The sequence below is a fragment of the Onychomys torridus genome, chromosome 11, assembly GCF_903995425.1.
Source record: "Onychomys torridus chromosome 11, mOncTor1.1, whole genome shotgun sequence".
NCBI lineage: Eukaryota > Metazoa > Chordata > Mammalia > Rodentia > Cricetidae > Onychomys > Onychomys torridus.
This window is the reverse complement of record NC_050453.1, coordinates 86,830,331-86,836,979: the sequence shown is the minus strand read 5'-3', so window position 1 is coordinate 86,836,979 and position 6,649 is coordinate 86,830,331.

Sequence of the window (6,649 nt, the reverse complement as noted above, 5' to 3'; positions counted from 1 at the left end):
ATATTGGTGATTTGACTCTTTTCAAATACCTGGTTGATGGTCTCAACCTCTGCTTTCATCATTTCTACTTCTATTTACTCCCTCTGTTCTATTCCATTGGCTTTCCACCCACAATCCCCACTACCATTATTTCCAAGGTACATCTGAAAATAGGTTCTGCTCCACTAGCAAGGAGAATGCAGAAGCTGCCTGGAGGCTCTTCTGTTTAAATGCTTCAGGTATCAGAGATATCCCTGCTTCATGATACAGTGATCTGAGAAGTAAGCCCATTTGTTTCCTAGAAATCAGTATGAAAGATAACTTGTCCTTGCTGACCAAAAGACACTAGTATTTGCTTTAGTACACTTGTTGACTTCCAATCACTGTATAATCCAGAGGCTCAAAAATGCAGAATTGAGACTGATAAGCAACCAAAATGTTTCCTTAATAACCTTACATTTATAGCCTTTGGCTCTCCTTGATATGACTTAATATGTACATAGTTTTCAAATATTAAATACTTTTTAAATGTTGGATGTTGTTATTTACAGCATATTATTTCATATGCTTTCAAGTTTATGAATTTTTCCATATTTATCGTAATAAAGATGTACAACACCTACACAGTGTGACTGTTCTACTCTGAACAACTTTGAGTCTTTCAGCTCTTTATTTTCTAGACCATGGAAGGAAGCAGTGAAGGAAAAGGATGCTTTTGCAACACAAGACTAATCTGACTCAAGGTTGCTTATTTATGACACATAATATTACTTTTACCTACACAATAATGAAATAATTGTGAGTACTAGAATTTAAAGTTATATGTGAGTGACACAGATAAATCCATATAGGCTACCTATGCTTTCATTCCTCTCTTCCTCCATCCCATTCTGGTCACCTTGATCAGTTGGTTCCTTTCTCTTGAGACTTCCCTGTTCCCAACCCTCCTTGTTACCAAAAACTCTGTAGCCACCTCAAGTGGGTGGTCCAGATCTTGGTAGGCTACCCTTACTGTTCCTCCTTTTGTCCTTCATTCCAGTTGTCCCAGACCCAGCCGCTTGTTGGGACAGGCCCCTTCCCTGAAGCCCTCTTTCTCTTCCTTAGGATATTGCTTGACTCCAATCCCACTTACTACCAGGGACTCTGTAGCCACCACACGTGGCACAGACCCAAGTAGGCTACTTTCACTTTATTCCCCTTATTCTCCACTTCAATTGTCTATGCCAAATCCAACCTCCTGACCTTGCCCAGATCTTACAACCCTGCCCTTGTCCAGTCTTGTAAGTTTACTGAGCTCTAGCTCCCTTGAAACCTTTTCAATCCCTATAGCTAGCCTGAACTGAATACTCTGTGTACCATCCCAGTATGATAAGTCTTAAATAAGCACTTCACAACACCCAGGGTTTCCCCCATCTATTATCCTGTAGGTCAGCTCAATCAGGTGAGTCCCTCAGACCCTAGCCTACCTGTACATATCCAGCCTCCAGATATAGCCCAGGTTATACACTTGTGCACAGATCCAGCCTGGTGAGTCCCTGGAAACTCAACATCTTGCACCATGTACCACTCTAAAGGCTTGTCTTAGCTGCATAGCTTACATGGCTTTCTAGGAAGATACACAAAATCCACAAAAAACTTCTAGAAGTGATCAGCAAATCAGCAAATTGGAAGAACACAAAATCAACTCACAAAAAAATCAGTAGTCTTCCTATATACCAAAAATTAACATGTTGAGAAGGAGATCATAGGAACACTCCCATTTACAATAATGCGTATACATGCATGCACACATGAATATTCCTAACAAAAGAAGTAAAAGATATCTATGATAAAAACATTAAACTTTTGAAGAAAGAGATAAAAGAAGACATTTAAAAATAATGGAAAAATCCTCATGCTCATTCATGTTTCAGTAGAATTAATTGTGCCCAAATGACAATACTACCAAAAGTTATATACATATTAAATGCAATTCCAATTTTTAAATCTCCATAATATTCTTCACATAAGTAGAAAAAAATCATAAAATTCATATGGAACCACAAAAGACCAAGTACATCCAAAGCAATCTCTAAGCTAAAAGAACAATGTTAAAGGGATTACCACTACAGATTTCAAGATATATTACAAACCTATAGCAATAAAAACAGCATGGTATTGGCATGACAGCATGGTATTGGCATAAAGCATATATGTAGACCAATGGAACAGAATAGAAGACCCAAAAATCAGTGCACATAGCTTAAGCCATTTAATATTTGACAAAGCTGCTAAATACATACCTTGGGAAAATAGCATCTTGATTAATGGTTCTAGGAAAACTGGAAGTCCACACATAGAAGAATGCAATTAGATGAATATCTATCACCCTGTATAAAAATCAACTTCAAATGGATCAAAGACCTCGATGTAAACCTGAAACACTAAAACTGCTGGAAGAAAACAGGCTGCACCTTATATTGAAGAGGTATGGGAAAGGACTTCCTGAAAAGGACCACTTTCTCTCAGGAACTAACTCCAACAACTGAAAAGTGGGACCTCACAATACTGCTGTGTGATGTTCTGTATGTTAAATGTGTTGCTCTGATTGGTTAGTAAATAAAACACTGATTGGCCAATAGCCAGGAAGGAAATATAGGTGGGACAAGGGGAGAGGAGAATGCTGGGAAGTGGAAGGCTGAGTCAGAGAGACGCTGCCAGCCACTGTCATGACAAGGAAGATGTAAGGTACTGGAAGGCCACAAGCCATGTGGCAACTTATAGATTAATAAAAATGGGTTAATTTAAGATATAAGCAAGAAGCCTGCCATGGCCATACAGTTTGTAAGCAATATAAGTCTCTGTGTGTTTACTTGGTTGGGTCTGAGTAGCTGTGGGACTGGCAGGTGAGAGATATTTGTCTCGATTGTGGGCCAGGCAGGACCAGGAAAACTCTAGCTACATAATACTAAAAAGCTTTTGAACAGATGAGAAAGTAATCAATTGAGTGAAGCTTGCAGAGTGGGAAAGAATCTTTTTCAGCTATATATCTCATAAACGTCTGTCATCTAGAGTATGTATAGAAATAAAAACAATAAAGTTAAGAAACAAATGACCCAAATAAAAATGGGCTATGAATCTGAATAGAACTGTCAAAAGAAGAACTAAAAGTAGCTAAGAAATGTCTCAAAACATGGCCCACAAACAGTGGATATAAACAAATCTTGGGCTCAGTGGTAATAAAGATATAGCTGCAGAGTTCTGCTGTCTCTGTTGGCTTTCATGCTTATAGGAGCAGCATCTGAGTGGCTTACCACTGTATCCCACATCTCTAGGGTGGCATGCGCTGGGAGCATCTGAGTCTGGCTCACCACTGGATCCCACACTGCTAGAATAACAGGGCACTAGAAAACACTTAATAAGCATTTACAATGAAATAGTTGTAAGTCCTGGGGATATATGTAGGAACATAGGGCCTATGAGGCCAAGAGATGAGCCAACCTGGAGTCTGACTTAGGGTCTAGCAACAGGCACTGTCAAAGGTCCTGATTGTGCCTAGCCAATGAGGGGCAATTATGCAATGTCACCGGGTCAGGATGCAGCCTGGGTGCTTGGAGGAGGGTATATAAGGCTCTCCCCATTGCTGAATAAATGAATCTGCTATTTGCCTTTTACCTGACCTCTGGTGTTTGTGCTGTTGACACCACACCTTTTGAACCCCTCCCCTAAAGGAACTGTTAGGACCCTGCAACAGATGTGATTGGGAAAAAAATGTAGCCTTAGGAACATTTTAGCGTCAAATAAAGTAGCTGCTTGGAGTTCCCTGCATGCAAATGTGGAATTTTAACTTTTAGGTTCATAATTATCTAGTCTGCTCTTTAACTGTAAGTATCTCCTGAGTGTATTCAAAATTATCTCCCTATATATGATAGCATCTAGTGAGGTGGCCTTCATAAATGATTATGGAACCTATCTACTCAGTATCTTTACTCAAGTTCACAACTACCTCTCTAAAGAGTCCATCTGTATAACCTAGAATGAACAACACCCATTTCTACTATGAAACACATCTGCATCCTTCCTTGTTTATGTTAGACTTTCTTGGGTACCTTCTTTTAGTTAAGATAGATATTATCTAAAAGCCCAATAATAAATAACCTTGTACCTTCGTCTTCATATTGGAATTGTTACTTGGCAGTTACCATTAAACTGCCTCTTGAATGTCCCAGGTCTCCTTGCTTTTCATCATCTCTAAACCAGTTTGCCTCCTACAACCTGTATCTTCTCTGCTTTAACTTAGTCATTAACATATTATAAGATTCCATGCTTATCTGTAAATACAATTCTTTTTTTGAAACAAATAGGGCCAATTCCTTTTTCATGGAACACAGAATGTATTTAACACCTAAGGACAGAATGGAACTCTTTGCTATGATACTCAACATTATATATAGCTTACTCTACCTCTCTTCCTGCTTGTTTTACATTTGCAAAGAATGTAGTGTGTGTGTCTGTGTGTGTGTGTGTGTGTGTTCTCACTATTCTTATGTTGCTGTATCTCATCTGACTGATACTGTCCCTATCTTTATCTAATAATTTTCACTTGATTGTCTGAGAAATTGGTTACACTCAAGCTTGCCATGTTGATTTCTTCTCAGCTGGATTAAAATAACAAAAACAAACAGACAAAACAACAGAATGCATCCTTTATGGGTAAGGACTTATACATGGCGGGGATGTTTTCCTTGTTTTGAATTTTTTAAGATCCAAAGAAAGTAAAAATGAAGATGGTGCCCAGATACAAGAGCTGCTTTTCAGCACTCATTGCCACCTTCCCCAGTCACTTCCTTCGAACTCCTTGTGTTCTGCTGCTCACAGGCCAAACACTATTGAAAGGCATGATCTGCAATGTGGAAGAACATGCACTTGTAAATTGTATTTCTACTGGACAAGGAAGAAGTGCCTTATACCAACTGGATGACCACCTCTTCATCGCTGTTATGTCCCGTTTCCCATTTAGAAACACTTTCACTTGTCACCACTGTCTTGCGAGGTAGAGATTACTATGGTTATTAACACTATTTGCACATTATAGGAAAAATAAGAGTCAGAGAGATTAGCCATTTGCCATATCATGTGTTTTTCTATCAGAATGTGTTGCCTTGAACTTCTTCCCAAGTCTGACTTGGCCTTGGTTCTGTTCAGTCCCTTCTCAAGCCTCCACCTCTTGTGGCTCATTCCTTGTGCATCTGCGTTCTGAATTTTGGTGACTTCATACTTTCCCAGAATCCCACACCTCTTATAAATGGGAGCCAGTCCATGATTATATGGCCATGTGTTCTTATGCTTTTGTCATTTGCACAACATTTAAGTGGTTCCATGTGTCTAGGTATCATTTATAATACTGAACTTCTGAGAGTGTTTGTAACAGTAACTTACCTAATAAAACCTAAGTATTAACTCTGACAAAAGAACAAGTATATTATGCTCAGTGAAAAATTTCTTTCTATAATAGTCTAGAATTCTTTCTCTAATGGATTCTACTTATTCCAAAAACAAAACAACAACAACAACAACAAAAAAAAAAAAAAAAAAAAAAAAAAAAAGAGCAACCCATGTGTCTCTAAACTGAGTGTCATCTGACATCTACCTCCTGTGTTTGGACAGGTTGGCACAACTAGAATATCACTCATGAGTGGAAACATTCTTTCACAGAAAGACTGCCTGACTAACCCAACTTAGTTGTCCTTTTGTATTTGTTTCAACTATAACATTGTAAGCCAATAACAAAAACATTACTCTACTTGAAACATGAGACTATTTTAGTGAAACTTCGTGACTAATTGTTTATAAGTAGCTTGTTTTTTGGATAAGTTAAACAAAGTGAAACAGCATTTTTCATCTCTTTGTCATTGGTACATTGGAAGGGAAAGAAAAATAACCAAAGAGAAAATGAAGTGGGGAAGAGAACAGAAGTTTCTTCTAGACATTTTGTTTTGATTTTTTGAGACAGGGTTTCTTTGTGTAGCCTTGGCTGTCCTGGAACTCACTCTTAGACCAGGCTGGCCTTGGACTCACAGAGATCTGCCTGCCTCTGCCTCTAAGTGCTGAGATTAAAGGTGTGCACCACTACCACTTGGCTTTTCTAGACTATTTTAAAGTACTAATTAATTTCCAAGTGTGACTCCTCAGACAAGACTGTCAACACTGGTGCCTGATTCCTAGGTTCCATTTCTACAGATGAAGAAGCATTAATTATTAGACTATCAATGAGGTTCAAGTGGGTATAGAAGCATGAAGTAGACGTTTATAAATCAGTAGCAAGAATATAAAGAATTCCTGTGGGAAGAAATGCTTTAGGTCAGAGTTGGAGCAATGAGCAATTATCATTCCACATAATACAGCTTGTAGAAAATACAAACAGTACAAAGTAGACTGGGGCTAGAGGACAAGCTGGCTGTACAAGACCTTGTGTTCCCTGGGCTTGCCTCTGTTGTAAGGTTAATACAAATGTATTAGAAGGCTATAAGCAGGTGAGTGACTCTTAAGTTGTGAATTCTTGAATGATAGTGATAATTTGTGTGGTAGTCTCTCTCTCTCTCTCTCTCTCTCTCTCTCTCTCTCCCCCTCACACACACATTCCTAAATATATAAATATAATCTACTCAGTAGGAATAATGTTACTCGTATG